The 16,485-nt window shown below is 39.8% G+C and overlaps 1 protein-coding gene across 7 annotated transcripts in view; it reads right to left on the reverse strand.

The window, feature by feature from the left end:
- Positions 1-16,485, reverse strand: part of ANKRD11 (ankyrin repeat domain 11) — a 232,036-nt gene that overhangs the window by 150,937 nt on the left and 64,614 nt on the right. Inside the window, exon 3 of one of the 7 annotated variants that reach the window (XM_073308238.2) lies at positions 9,506-9,609. The exons of the other annotated variants lie outside the window; for them this stretch is intronic. The gene's annotated coding sequence lies outside the window, so the exon portion shown is untranslated. The remainder of the gene's footprint in view (positions 1-9,505; positions 9,610-16,485) is intronic. 7 annotated transcript variants of the gene reach the window in all.

Here is a 16,485-nt window from a genome sequence, read left to right on the forward strand (position 1 = left end):
TTCATGAAAATGCTTCAATAAAAATGGTTTAGAATTTAAGTATTGTCTTCCAGGGTTTGAACCAAAACACAGAATTGTACTGGTGCATGGGAACCAGAAAGAAAATGGACTGGAGACTGATTTCTTTATCAAAACTGAGAGAAATGCAAAAGTTATAAGAGCAAATTTGATGAAAAATCCTTTGGACACCATGGTAATAAACAGCTTACTACGTTCTTAGATTAATAACTGTGAAAGGATATCTTAAATACATAGTTTTACATCAAATTCATAGGGTGAACATATGCCATATCTATAATGTTTTTTATTGTCTGCTTTGAAACAGCTTATAGAAGTATGTACATTTTCATAGAGAGCTGCACAAGAAATGTCAAGAGCCACTTGTACTTTAACTCACTACAAATAGCTTGTGAAATGTGGGTGAGTTAACACTATTGATAACCGTAATTTTCTCATTTCCTGACTTTAAAGCATGCAACCTTAACACTCAGTTAATGTTGGAGGGGAAAAACAGAGCTGACAGCTGTACAACACTGCAGCCACTTGTACTGTATAAGTAATATACACTACTGAAAAATATTTGAATCTCTCATTGATATTAAAACATTTCCCACCCACCCCCAAAATATATGATGTAATTAGGTTCCACAGAGATAACAAGTCACATGTTATGTTTCACAGCAGTTATAAGCACACAAGTTTCCATGGGAAAACAGAGAAACACTGCATAGAAAGCTTTCGGTTCAAAAGGAAAATTTCTGACTAGGCATGTGAACAAAAATGGGGCTTACAACTGAAGAGTTTCAAGCTTAATGATAATGTTCCCTTCCTTAACATTAATATAGACCTTTGCACTGTTCTTTATATTTAAATATATTCTCAGAATTACCACTTACTCATAGGAGGCCTGTTTGTTCAAGTTTTAAGTTGAAATATTTCCAGTATGCCACTCTCTAAAAATGTTCCTCCTCCATCTATTCACTTTATTTTGATATTTTGTCCAGGATAAGGAAAAAAGTAAATGGCAGCCAAAATCAAGCTGCATAAAGTAGCCCAAACAGGAGGGCTGCTCTTGCCTATATGAAACAATTGTCCTGGAAACAATTTGCTTTCCCATCTCCTCTCGCATCACAAGGGAACTCCATTTATAGTCTTGAAACATGCCTTCGCTAATATCTGCTCCTCCTCACCTTCCTCCCCAGTGTAAACTCTGCACACAAGAGGACATTGTCCCTTCTGAATGACAAACAGTTCTGTGAATGTTGAGGCTGTAGAGTGCATCAGTCAGGTGCAAGAAAGTTTACCACACTTATACACACTTATTCTATTCAGAAGTATACATTAATCTTTAATGAGAATACATGCCGAATGCCAACAACTGACTGAGGAAGAACAAGATACAGACACCTTGGACATCTGACAAATTCATTCCAAAGAGACTATTTTTCGTCATAACCTCTATTTTACATATGAAAAGATCAGGCACTTAAAGAGTTGTCCATATGCAAAAAAGAAAAACAGGATGCAGATCCTTCAAGGTACGAATAAATGTTAGCTACTTCAGTCTCTGCAACAGTAGAAGCCATGTCTGTATTTGAACATTTTCCCCTTAAAGTTATTTGTAAGTAAAAGTACAACTAATTGACTGAATGTGTCCCTGTAGATTCTATTGTAGCAACTCTGCAAGTACAAAGTACCATACATCTAGTAATCACACAATGACATCAGCCAGCCTACAAGTTAAATTTTAGACAGGTTACAGATCAGACAGCATTTCCTGAAGCTAGAGGTGCAGCTGATTACTCCATATCTTCAGTGGTTTCACACTCATCTATATTTTCAGATATCTGAATATTTTAGTTTGGTTCTTAAACTTGCACCAAGCGGATCATTTAACACAATGTTAAGCAGACAAGCCCCTTGCAAAATACACCTGGTACTTAACAGCCTCAAGGTCTTTAAAGAGACCTTTTAACAAGCTGCAAGAATGGTTTTCACCTTGGCTTCCTCTTGAGAGCAAGCTGACAGCCACCTCCCTGTGTTTACAGAATACAAATCCACAATAAAGCAAATGCCCAAATCTAGCCAAGTTATTACACAACTTCCACTAAGACATCATACATTTCTACAATAAGGCCCTCTCTGAAGCCCATATCCAATCGAGACATGGCTCAGGGAGACTATGAGTCCCAATCTGCAAAGTTCCAGCATGACTTAATTGGCCTTGTTATCCAGTCCAAGACAGAACATTGTAGGCCAAGACCTACAGGCCCCACCCTAGGCGGTTTCACTCAAATTAATGGTTAGCGAACTGCAATCTACTTCTTTTAATGCAAATTAGGTATGGCTAGTTGCCAATGCATCCCTCAATTAAACAAAGTTTAGGCACTCCGGTCTACGGAGACTATTTCAAAAACTAACTCTAGCAATTGGATTTGCATGGGGCAGGTAGGTTACCTTTTCCTTGCCCACCCCATAAATATATATATGTTTACCAGGTGAGGGAGGAAATGGAGAACCTTTTCCTGCCCCTTGCAATTTTGTATTTATTTTATATATATATACATATATACACACACACACACGTATATATATATATATATATATATATATACATATACACACACACACACACGTATATATATATATATATATACACATACACACACGCACATGTGTATATATATATACACACATATACACACAAGCTTTCTAGCATAAGCATTGAGCGCTCATTCTCAGTAAATGTTAGATTAATGACATGTTACAAATTAGGCTGCTTAAATGAACTTTGAACTAAATATTTGTCATTAACTTTCATAAAATGGAGAGTTTCCAAACAGGCATTAAAAGGTCACAAAATATAGTTATGTCATAGTACCTTGCAGTGGAAATACATTAGCACCTAGGATTAGAATTTCTTCAGATGACCAGAGATGAGAGAGTGGCTCCTATACCAAGGACTTACATTACTAAAATTACCAATTAGGGAAGGAAACCACCTAATATGCACACCAAAAACTGAGCTGTGTTTAAAAAATGATTCTAAAATTGGCCTGAGTGAAAAAGAAAGGAAGATGTTGATTCCCAGTCAGAACATACAACAGTAAAATAGGTAGAACTAAGTCTGCTCTTGTTGACTTTTAAGTCAGTGAAAGGCTGTTCTGACTTAAAAAATGCATCACCATTGCCAGATGTGAAAAAAATTCCCCTACTTGGGTTTCCTGGACAGAGCAGGAAAAGAGGCCGTGACTACTTCACCCTTATTCATGCCTCAATCAAGCCTTTTCCACATCAAGATGCTAGAAAAGCATCAGTTTACATTTGTAGACCTGCCCAAAGAAACAGAACTCTAGGATCCTTTCTGGTTACTTCAAAAATCTCATACAACTGGAGAACTGAGATACATCAACTAAAATGTGAAACTAAATGGCATTGCAAGTTTGTTTTTTAATTCAAATACAAACAAGGGCAGTTCTTCTGACTGTACCTCACTCATGCAATGTTCTTAACTGGAATGAATAGAAACTCAGTTGGCAAGCTGCCACCTAGTCTGCCTTTACTGCCTCTTCCAATCTCTCCTCAAGGGAGTCTGTATGGATAATGAAAAGGAGTACTTGTGGCACCTTAGAGACTAACCAATTTATTTGAGCATGAGCTTTCGTGAGCTACAGCTCACTTCATCAGATGTTTACCGTGGAAACTGCAGCAGACTTTATATACACACAGAAATCATGAAACAATACCTCCTCCCACCCCACTGTCCTGCTGGTAATAGCTTATCTAAATCAAAAAGGCTGACAAAGGAGGTGCTGTTGTCATCATGAATAGGTCGGAATATGAACAAGAGGCTGCTCGGCAGCTCTCCAACACGAGTTTCTACAAGCCATTACCCTATGATCCCACTGAGAGTTACCAAAAGCAACTACAGCATTTGCTCAAGAAACTTCCTGAAAAAGCACAAGATCAAATCCGCACAGACACACCCCTGGAACCCCGACCTGGGATATTCTATCTACTACCCAAGATCCATAAACCTGGAAATCCTGGGCGCCCCATCATCTCAGGCATTGGCACCCTGACAGCAGGATTGTCTGGCTATGTAGACTCCCTCCTCAGGCCCTACGCTACCAGCACTCCCAGCTACCTTCGAGACACCACTGACTTCCTGAGGAAACTTCAATCCATCGGTGATCTTCCTGATAACACCATCCTGGCTACTATGGATGTAGAAGCCCTCTACACCAACATTCCACACAAAGATGGACTACAAGCTGTCAAGAACACTATCCCCGATAATGTCACGGCTAACCTGGTGGCTGAACTTTGTGACTTTGTCCTTACCCATAACTATTTCACATTTGGGGACAATGTATACCTTCAGATCAGCGGCACTGCTATGGGTACCCGCATGGCCCCACAGTATGCCAACATTTTTATGGCTGATTTAGAACAACGCTTCCTCAGCTCTCGTCCCCTAAAGCCCCTACTCTACTTGCGCTATATTGATGACATCTTCATCATCTGGACCCATGGAAAAGAAGCCCTTGAGGAATTCCACCATGATTTCAACAATTTCCATCCCACCACCAACCTCAGCCTGGTCCAGTCCACACAAGAGATCCACTTCCTGGACACTACAGTGCTAATAAACAATGGCCACATAAACACCACCCTATACCGTAAACCTACTGACCGCTATTCCTACCTGCATGCCTCCAGCTTTCACCCTGACCACACCACACGATCCATCGTCTACAGCCAAGCTCTGCGATACAACCGCATTTGCTCCAACCCCTCAGACAGAGACAAACACCTACAAGATCTCTGTCAAGCTTTCTTACAACTACAATACCCACCTGCAGAAGTAAAGAAACAGATTGATAGAGCCAGAAGAGTTCCCAGAAGTTACCTACTACAGGACAGGCCTAACAAAGAAAATAACAGAACGCCACTAGCCGTCACCTTCAGCCCCCAACTAAAACCCCTCCAACGCATTATTAAGGATCTACAACCTATCCTAAAGGATGACCCAACACTCTCACAAGTCTTGGGAGACAGGCCAGTCCTTGCCTACAGACAGCCCCGCAACCTGAAGCAAATACTCACCAACAACCACATACCACACAACAGAACCACTAACCCAGGAACTTATCCTTGCAACAAAGCCCGTTGCCAATTGTGCCCACATATCTATTCAGGGGACACCATCACAGGGCCTAATAACATCAGCCACACTATCAGAGGCTCGTTCACCTGCACATCCACCAATGTGATCTATGCCATCATGTGCCAGCAATGCCCCTCTGCCATGTACATTGGTCAAACTGGACAGTCTCTACGTAAAAGAATAAATGGACACAAATCAGATGTCAAGAATTATAACATTCATAAACCAGTCGGAGAACACTTCAATCTCTCTGGTCACGCAATCACAGACATGAAGGTCGCTATCTTAAAACAAAAAAACTTCAAATCCAGACTCCAGCGAGAAACTGCTGAATTGGAATTCATTTGCAAATTGGATACTATTAATTTAGGCTTAAATAGAGACTGGGAGTGGCTAAGTCATTATGCAAGGTAGCCTGTTTCCTCTTGCTTTTTCCTACCCCCCCCCTCCAGATGTTCTGGTTTAACTTGGATTTAAACCTGGAGAATGGTCAGTTTAGATGAGCTATTACCAGCAGGAGAGTGAGTTTGTGTGTGTATGGGGGTGGGGGGGATGTGAGAAAACCTTGATCTATGCAGGAAATAGCCCGACTTGATTATGTAAAGAGTTGTCACTTTGGATGGGCTAGCACCAGCAGGAGAGTGAATTTGTGTGGGGGGGTGGAGGGTGAGAAAACCTGGATTTGTGCTGGAAATGGCCCACCTGTTGATCACTTTAGATAAGCTATTACCAGCAGGACAGTGGGGTGGGAGGAGGTATTGTTTCATGATTTCTGTGTGTATATAAAGTCTGCTGCAGTTTCCACGGTAAACATCTGATGAAGTGAGCTGTAGCTCACGAAAGCTCATGCTCAAATAAATTGGTTAGTCTCTAAGGTGCCACAAGTACTCCTTTTCTTTTTGCGAATACAGACTAACACGGCTGTTCCTCTGAAACCTGTATGGATAATGCCTTCTAGTAGAAGAAAAAAAATTGTAAGAGCAAACACCAGACTGCCTGCTTTTATATGGGTAATTTGTGGAACTACAATATATTTAAGGAAGAGAGCCCCAAGTCTAGTTTTATTAGCAAGTCACCACCACCTCCTCAGTAGCAAAACAGGAGTGGGGTATGTGTTTTATACAATGATGAGTATTCCTGTCTGTGCATAAAAAATAAATTTCAGCAAAAACAAAAAAAAGATGTCCATAAGAAGTTAAAGGCTTCCTGGTTAAGCAGGTAAAACTTGAGAAATACCAAAATTAAAATTGTGTACACAACCCTTGTGTTTATGCATGATGACAATCTAATTACATTACATGATCACATACTGTTTCTCAATAAGTTATTTTTTCTACAATCTCAAATATATTTCTGTAGCATCTTGTGATTTCTTCTTATTCTTTATATTTACACTGTTTTCACTGCAATAATTATCCAGGATACATTTGACAGAATTCTATAGAATGTTTTCTTCTCTAAGGTTTTTTTTTTTTTTTTAATTAATTTGGTAGCACCCTTTTCTTTTTAACCTGAGCAGAGTCTCTCTCTGATGCAATTTGGGGCAAACTGACTGGGAGGAGGATCTTCTTAGCTTTGAATTGTAGTCTGCCTCTACAAGGCAGCAAATTTTCAGTATTAGATAGTACAGTGAGGGTGCCATAACAGTACCTAAATTATATTTAATCTAAAACACACAGGGGAAGTACATTTATGTGTATGTTTCATATAAATGACTGACTAGAGTACAGTATTACAAAATGTGACATATGTCTAAGATTGTAGAAATACAATATGGCATTTTAAGAAAGCGATCATGTAATTAAAAACTAATGTCAGACATGGATAAAGGGACAAAGTTAAGACCATGTGCACAACCTTAACTTTAGCATTTCCCTGAACTGTTTAACTATGCCATCTTAATAGTTTTTTTAGTTTTAATCGATTTTTTTAAACACAAAAAAGGAGAGAAAGTATATGGAGCTTCACCCACAAAAGAACCAGCATGTCAATTCCACAATCTGAACCTTTTTGCATAGATGTTACCAGAGAGTCTTGTCAGCAGCCCATCTTCTGTGCACCGCAGGAACTTTAGAGCTCCTCCAGGCAGTCTGAATCAGCCTCAGCACTAGATCCCAGGGGCCCTGTACTCAGCCAGCCAGCCAGCCAGCCATGCACACCACCTCCATGCTCACAAACTGCTGAAACATGTTTACTCAGACTCCCAAAATTTTTGCCTTCAGGAAGAGACCAGTTTGAAAATTTCAGTCCAGCATTTATGAACTCCTAAAACAGTGGATTCTAACAGAAGTGTATGCAATGTTAACTCTCGGTCACTACAAGTGCTCAGTTCGAATAATTGATCTTATACCCCCCCATCAGTCTGGTGCCTTCAGCATTTACCATGTCGAACATCTTGGATGTCCCTCCTTGAGCAATAGATATTGATAAACATGGAATCCTCTCACTTGAGCAACACCAGAATCCCTTGCCTTTGGGTTAATGGGGAACCTGCCATCATCTCTCTTAAAATGGTAAGTCTTATTTTAAGAGGGGGCATCCATTAGACACCTGAAGTACAGTTCACACATATGCAGAAAGCTTGAAACATTTTTATTTTCAGGATTTGTCCCAAAACAAAGAGCTCTAAAGACTAAAAGAATGTTTAAAAGAAGGCAATCTGCCTCTTCCCCAAAGAAACAGTCTAGTCTTAAGCAATTCTCTAAATGGTTTTGCAGTTGTCCCCCTGATTCTACTTAGGTGTGTTAAGGGTGAATTTCTCATGGCTAAAAAGCTTTCATCTGTGAAAGGTTAGCCATAGTTATACCCTAAATACCATACATGAAAGCATCCAGACTAACTAGCTCCTTGGAGATTCCTCCCGAAGAGGCAAGACAACTAAACTAGCTGGTCTGGTTGCTATATTACATCATAAGTATACTATGTCTTTTGTATTTCCTCCAAAGATTTCACACTTAATTTTCTAAAAATGTGCATAACTTTGAAAAATCTGCTTAGTTTAATACTTCATTCAAAGACATCTGCCTGATAGCCCTTGTCAACAGGAAAAAATCCAACTCCCGCAGGGTAATATAGCTAACATTATAGTCAGAGAACAGACTTTAGGTGTGATTGTTTGCAAGATACTAAGGAGACATGTTAGACATATCACATAACACCACACTGAAGTACTTGTTTTGAAATTACCTTTAAATGAATATGCTCTTAGAAGTTGAAAATTAAAACAGCTTATTACTAATTATTTACATTTAGCAAACAGCTATAAAGATCCAGACAGCAACAGCATCAAGGCTAAAAATTTTGTTTATATCAGTCAATGCAGATACCAAAGCTGGGATTTCCAACGTGGCCCAAAGGTAATACTCTATTGAGATGTCCATTTGGCATCTTTAATACCTGCTTTAACAAGTAGGTGCCTGAAATGTAGAGCTACCCTCCCTTTCTCCCCTGGATGAGGGTGTTATTGCCACATGCTCTCTTGGTAAGAGTTCCTGACTAATCTTCCCTCTCCAGCCACACAGGTGAGGATGGAGAGCTCTAGCAATTATTTCTTTCTTCCCTGGTTTGTGCAAGGGCAAAATGGAGAAAGGGGAGCAACACATCAATTATCAGCAGGACTCTGTCTTCCCACAAAAGCAGAGAATCATCACTGATGAGTGCACAGAAGTGAGTTTCCAAGCCCTAAAAATGGAGCTTATTTCCTTGTTTATGCAAGTTTATCAACCTGAGCGTCAGCTTTTTTGTTAGCTCCTGCTTCAGAGCTAGCAACAGAGCATGAAATATAGCACAAAGGCTGCATATAAAAGAAAAATCAGCCACTGCCTCTTGGTGACAGTGGTGGAGTTTTAAGAGACACTAGACATTCCCACAAGCCATTACAAAGAGATTATTTTTAACCAATCATTTAAAATCAAATCCCATCGTCTATGTTAACAGTTTATTAAAAGAATTTAAAAATTCTGAACGCTGAAGTTATGCCAACCTAACCCCTGGTGCAGACCCAGCAAGGTTGATGGAAGAATGCTTCCATCATCCTAACTACCATTCCTCAGGGAGCCGGAGTTCCTGAGATGGAAAAACCTCTTCCGTGGATGCAGGAAGTCTCTACACGGGCGCTACAGCGGCATAGCTACTGCACCATAGCTGGGCCGCTAGGGCAACCATAGCGCAGACATGGCCTTCAGCTCAATTTGCTGTGGTATATGGCAACCTGGGCTTTACCGACCGGCCAGGTTTTGCACTGCCAGGAGAAGGTTGTAAATGCCATATTATCAGTGTGTAGATGTGCCATGGGGGAGTGGAAGGGTTTTAAAAAATATATTTTAGAAAACAAACCTGAAGAGATGCTGGATCTTGCTGTGTAACAGCATCTCAGGAACCACAGGGCACAGTAGCAGTTCCTGCAAATGGTGGGGATGGCTTTCTGTGTGGTAGGATTTCTAAGAAATCAAGGGTGAGCTTCATTCAAATATTTTTCTGACATAAAATTTCCATATTTATCACAGCATGACCCCAAAGTAACAATTTATTACCTTCTCTGATAACCAAGTTAAACTTAGTGTCAAATATGAAACCGACATTTAAATACCCCTCTTCTAGAGATATCTTGTAATTCTAGCACAAGTTTGCCACCCTTAAGAGTGAACTTTTGAAACCATAAAGTGGATCAATGTTGTGCTTCTTTAGTATTTGGATAGAAAGAATTATTAAAAATTAGCAACTGCATGAGGAGAACACACACATACGGGTGCTCCATCTACAAAGTGCAACAGTAGGAATGGAGGGGAGACCTTTGGCTTATGCAGAAATGGAGATGGAGCAATGATGGAGAAAGTGTAGATACAGCAGCTATTAAAACAAACTTTTCCATCTGCATCTAGCTCCCTCAGAATACGACTTAGAATAAAAACATTCAGTTCTTTGGAGAGACCCACATTACAGCTAATCCAACAATATTTTCATTCACCCTTTTATTTCAAGACAGCACTTTTAAAAACATCCCTTGCAAAATTTGTAAGTCTTCCTTATTTGAACGTGCATTCTTTAGAGGCAGTGGTGTATAGTGATTAGAGCAGGGGCTTTCCAACTTTTTTATAGCTTGGACCACATCTAAAAGAGTGACTTGTGGACACACAAAATCCTTTTAGTGACTGTGAGCCATCTCCCCCCTTCTAGATGTGATCGGTAATATCCTTATGGCAAATGCTTCAATGTCTGACATGCCATAGTAACATTAGATACTTTCCTATTTATTTTTTTTAAAGCAATGTTAACATAAAATTTAGCAGCTAGAAACTAGAGAACCAGCACCATGTGACCATTCTGTTCTCAACACACCATAAGTGAATGCTTCATGAACCATAGTATGAGAACCACGAGATTAGAGCACTGAACTAGAAACCTAAAATTCCCGGATTATTTTCCTGCACTGATGGAAACAATATGAATGTCACTTTATTTCCATGCCTCAGTTTACTCTTTTGCAATAGTGTTGCAAAGCTTGATTTTTGTACAGTGCTTTGAGCCTCTTGGAAGAAAAAACATTAAGAAAAAACTATTGAAATGCCAATTTAAATTGTCAAAGTCTTGCTCAAGTGTGATTACACCCTAGAAAGCTATTTTGTAAAAATGGCAATGTAGGTTTCACGTTTATTGAATCAGTTTTTCTAGATCAAATTAACCCAGTTTACAGGTAAAAAAATGTGTATTTTTTGTTTTTTTTTTATTTCGGAGGCTGTAAACTCCAGCTATGACCAGGTGTTCTGACCTAAGCAGCTGTCACCAGTACAGCTAGGAAACTGTGTTCTTCCTTGTTAGTCATTCATCAGCTGCAGCTAGAACTTCATTAGCAATCATCCTGACAATATACCAGAGAGAACAGAACCCAGCTCAGCCTCCCAGAGCTGTGGTAACTCTGCAGGCATAACTCAAGAGAAAATTATTTCTGCCAGAAAAGGAGCACATTAAACGGAATATACACAGGGAGCAGATCTGTTCTGAAGGGTCTTTTTTTTTTTTTAAAGTCATTTGTCTGACCCTAACTCCATTAATTTCTCAGTTAAAATTCATATAGTGTTGAAATAAACTGACTGATAGGGAACCAGATAATGTTGCTTTTCACCTCTAACTGGTTTAACCATCTGACAAGCCAGTGGTTCTCAAGCTTTTCCATTGTGGACCACATGTTAAAAGGTTGCCGTGGGTACTACGCCTCCCATGCTCGCTCACAATCACAATAAGCCTATGTCAGTTATTAACAAGAAAAATACAAACACTGAATACATACATTTACTGTCCTTACTGTGATGTTTTATCACCCCTCTACTTTTCTTTTTTATTTCCATTTCCCCTCTTATCTTCTCTGTACCTCCCTTTCTTGCACAGCTCTCTCTGCAGACTGCTCATGGTCTCCTCTACCCTGAGACATGCTTTTCAGTTGCCTGGCCACCCCCTTTGCAAATGCTTCCATGCCACTGGGTTTACTTTTCAATATAAAACACACCCACTTACTTTGTATTCAACAAAGCCACTAAAAGGGTACGGCTACACGGCTTCCCAGTTCAGGTGCACAAAAGACATGCTAGCTCTGCTTGAGCTGATGCACTAAAAACAGCAGAGTTGCCAGAGTAGCAGAGGCAGTCGTTTGGGCTGGTTACGTAAGTACACGCCCACCCGACCCCCTGGGTGTATGGACTCAGGTGACTAGCCCGTGCCATCCCCAGCGACATCTATTTTTAGCATGCTAGCTCGAGCAGAGTTAGCATCTTTCTACCCAAGCTGGGAAGAAGGCTCTCAGCTACAGTATAGATGTAGCCCAAGAGGGAGGAAGGATGGGCCTGTAGCTAAGGCACAGGACTGGGAGCTGAAATCTGTTCTGTTGCCAGACCTGCCACTGACTTCCTTTGTTACCTTGAGCAAGTCACTTACCACATCCGGAAACTGAGGCATAGAGGTTAATAAAGATAGTACAGTAAAAGCTGTCTTAAGCAACAAATCTAGGAATCAACAAAGCACAGTTCTTTGAGGAAGGTGGTTTTTAACTAAAGTTGGAGCTAAATAGTATACTTGAGATGTCTTCTGAAGACATGAGGTTGCCTAATAATGATGGTCTTGTATGGTTTCACTCCATTTACCTACCACACAGGAGTGGCATGGGACTTCATTAATATTTCAGATAGAAGATACAGAAAATTGTAAGTGCAAATGCTTTGAAACTGATCAGTCCAGGACTTCCAGTCACCATCGGATGCCAGAACTAACATTACCTGTGTGCTTGCTCCCACTTTATTTATTGTGAAAGTGCTTGGGAAAATAATCTACACAACTATTAATGTTAATGCCACCTTTTTCTGTTACACTGCAGAATACATTACAAAAACAGGAGAAGTCTATGCCAGCAGAGTCAAGCATTTGCTTTTCAGGGAGGAATATACAATACCTTATAAGTACAATTATTGTTTTACATATTTAGAATTTCTGAAGCTGCTGTGTTGCTGAATTTTCCCCCTAAACACATCTGTTAAGAAGGAAGACATGTTCTTGCTGTTTCTAATTTCCAAAGTCCTTCAACATGGGGGGATTTTTCAAGTTATTTTTTAAATTAATTTATAAGAAATGGAATATTTTCAGAGGGGCTTCAAGAATTGTTTAGCATGTGTTTTGCAGCCTCGCCAAACTTTTTTTAGGTCCTGACTCCATTCCACATTTTGGAAAAACAATATTTCAGTTTGGGTTTCTCTATTACTTTGGTGCATGTTTTAAAGCTATTCATGACAGGAAGAGGAGAAAATTCACATTTCAATTTGGTTTTTCAGTTAACATTTGAAAGACATCTACAAGAGCCATGGTTTTTAAAAGGGGGACAAGGTTTTTGTTGTTACTTCTCTTCATATTAGCCCCTTGACAATGATACGAGTTTCCATTGCCACATTTTCTCCATTCTGGGCCCGTTTTTTAAAGCTATATGGTTGATCATGGTTGCTGGTTGTTTTCAGAAAGTATTAAGAGGCATCCTGAGGGGTAGGGGGGAGAGAGAAGAGGTAAAATAACCCAAAGAAGAGGGCAGGAGAATGTAGGTAATTATGGGTCCTAATAGCCATGATCGTATCCCCTTTAAAACTTTTTCTTGTTAACCATGTAAAAACTTTACAAGTTATTTCGCAGGGAGATTTTCACATCTGAGTGGTTAAGTTTCTTCAAGGGCTACTGCTCAGGTTATTCTGAACTGCTGGAAAAGTATGAGATAGATTTTTCAGTGGTTTAACCCTCAGTATGTGGGATATAGTGTCCCGTTTCCCCCCCCCACACACACACACACACAAAAGGCACCAGCGTTTGCCCCCATTGGCAACAACAGAACATGCTGGATATTTAAAACAGGAACACACACTTTGCCCAACTGAGGGACATGCTGGCAACCTGCCAGAAACCCAAGGGACATACCTGCTTTGATTAAAATGAAGTAAATAGTTGAACATTGAAGTGTGACCTGTAGAAACTAGGCATGAACTTCTCTACCTAGTTCCAAGTAGCTGCTTTGATGAAAACAAAGCATTGTGCACTGGGACCTACAGTCTCCAAGGGTTGGCATACGCTGCCCCATACAAATATTCTCAAATTCAGCAAGAGCTCCTTCATAGCAGACGCTACAGAAAGCAATCCAGCATTCTCAGTTTAGCAAAATGTGCCAGAGATATTTAGGTTATTAAAAGGTAACATGTGAATAATGAAACACTTATTAGCATTGAATGTTTCAGTTTTGCTTCTATTTGAAAACTAAATAATGAAGAAAACAAGAGGAAACATGATGCAACTAGACAGAACCTGGGGCAATGTCCAATTCAACTCCACACCCGCCCCCAGCAAATATTCCCTATCTATCCTGATCAGCAGTCCCAACAGTAGCACCTCTTACCCAAGCTCTGTTATCGGCAAGAGATGAGACTAAAGCACATGGTTTTCATTAAAATTTTAAGTCCCTTGTTGCCTAATTTCCATTCTACCCACTTCATTTACAGCTTTATTTTCCTATAAGAAAGAGATTGATACACTGTAGGTGCTTTGGAAGATCTCCTGCGACTCTGAAAAGTAAACTAAAGCATAAATTAATGATTTAAAACAGTTTTTTTAAAAGCAGTATTTTGAAAGTATGTATGTAATAAAAAGATGTAAGGCACATAATAACATCAAAGTCAGCAGGTGCATATATTTAACATTAGAATTAGTTATTTTAAGATTTATGTCACACCAGAGAACAAGATGGATATTGGGCTATATAGTTCTAAAGATTATAATCCACAGAATTTCATTTACTTTTTAAAAAAATTCTCTCACAAGTGTTGTTATCCAAGCTAAATTGCTGATGCAAGACAGATACAATGCTTTGAGGTGTGATATGAACAGTCTGCTAGAATTTAAAAAAAAACCCACCCACCTCCATTAAATACAGAAAGAAGCAGTTAGCCTTTATCTACAGCAACTGAAATCAAATACAGAGAGTCAATACAGAACCTTAATTTTCACTGTATGTGGACAGTCCAACATTTTGCAATACCACTAAATTTGTTTAACCATATAGCAATTCTCTTTTCCACCACACACAAGAAATCTTGTTTTTATTACACACCATTTTTTACTTCTGCCTTCAATATAAGGGAGGGAGATTTGATTTTACAAGCCAGGGATTTCATTCCCTTGAAAATGTGAACTATCCTTAACAGCTGTAGATTAAATTGTAAGAGATACTCATTCAACTCAACATTAAGTCTTTCCCCTATTTTGGGACCCAACTTTACTCACTATTTCTTTAACTTGCTTAATCCCCTCCCCACCACCACCAAAAAGCTTCCATCATTCATTTACAACCACTGAAGCAGTCCCTGTGCCTCCCCTCATCCAACATTTTTACCAGTCCTTGTGCACTGACAAGCCTGTGCATTGCATTAAGAGATCATGCACAAGCTCAGGCTTACGTTACCATGAGCTGTACAACATGGTGGTGGGGCAAGTGCAACAACCTGTTAAGAGACATATGGGGTTTGACTATTTTGTGAGGTACCCAGATGGAACTCCCACTGATTTCAATGGAATGTTCATACTGTGGGGATCCTTACATCAGTCTGACAGTATCACTTACTTAAGCTAGCTGCAGAGATCACCTAGACGGCTAAATCTGCAATATGGCAATGCAGTGCTTTTCTTACAACTCTCTCTCTCTACCCCATTATTTTAGGGAATATTGCATAAAGTCAGTCTCCCTATGAACCCTATATGTGAGAATTTTAAACATCTGAAAGAAAAATCTTAAATGGTTAGTCATTTTAATACCCTTTGAATGGCTGGGTAGGGGAGAGAGAAAAGGTATTCAAGGAAATAGGAAGGGGCAGACAACTGAAGTGTAATGGGATCACAAACACAAACCCTGCTACTGTATATAGTGAAAGAGTTACTTTTGCTCCAGATCAGACATGCTATATGAGAAGAAATCTTTTATAATGTGGCTATACTCAGCCATGTAACACGCTGCTTCAAACAACAAATAAAAACAGACAGGGAAAAGAATGCAGGCTGAGATGGGGGGGTTGCTTTTGGAAATGCACTGAACCTCCTGGGATTCTGTCTAAATGGTTTGCTGGTTCTGGAAAGGATTTGCAACCAGGGAGAGGAGATAAATGGACGCCTGGGATTGAACTAGCACTTTCTGGACTGATTGCTCATTTAGAATTAACTGTGAGGAAACAGTGGTGAAAACTCCCTGGTCAGAATAACTCAAAAACCAGAAGAGATTTCCTTGCCTCCTTGTCTATAAGCATTATGATGGCTCCACTAATTAGCAATTTAAGAAGCAGGACTATGTTAAGTTATTGCAATAAACAATATACATTTTACAAGAATGAACAATTCCTCAGGTTGAGGTGTGGAGGAAAAAACCTACAATTGTAACAGACATCAAAATTCTCTCACATGGTGTTCTGAAGAGTATTCAATAGGGAGCATTCTGGTAAATATGAAAATTGATCATTTTTTATAAACAAGGTGATTAACAAAGCAGCAGGAATCCATGGCCCTTTGAATAGCCGTAGGAGCCCCGAGCCCTTTTAAATTGTAGGGCCCCGGGGAAGCTGCCCCTTTTGCCCCTCTCCCCCATCAGCGGCCCTGCCAGTACGGTGCTTAAAGCACTACCATGGCAGCACTTTAACGTTGGCTGTGTACTGGCCCATACCAGCAGCTACTTTCTCACCAGTACGCTATACTGGCCCATATCAGCTTACTTTCACCTCTGTCAATTCCTCTCTTCTGCCTTATTCATCTATTCT

This window comes from Lepidochelys kempii, chromosome 12 (genome assembly GCF_965140285.1).
Source record: "Lepidochelys kempii isolate rLepKem1 chromosome 12, rLepKem1.hap1, whole genome shotgun sequence".
In the NCBI taxonomy this organism is placed as follows: Eukaryota; Metazoa; Chordata; order Testudines; family Cheloniidae; genus Lepidochelys; species Lepidochelys kempii.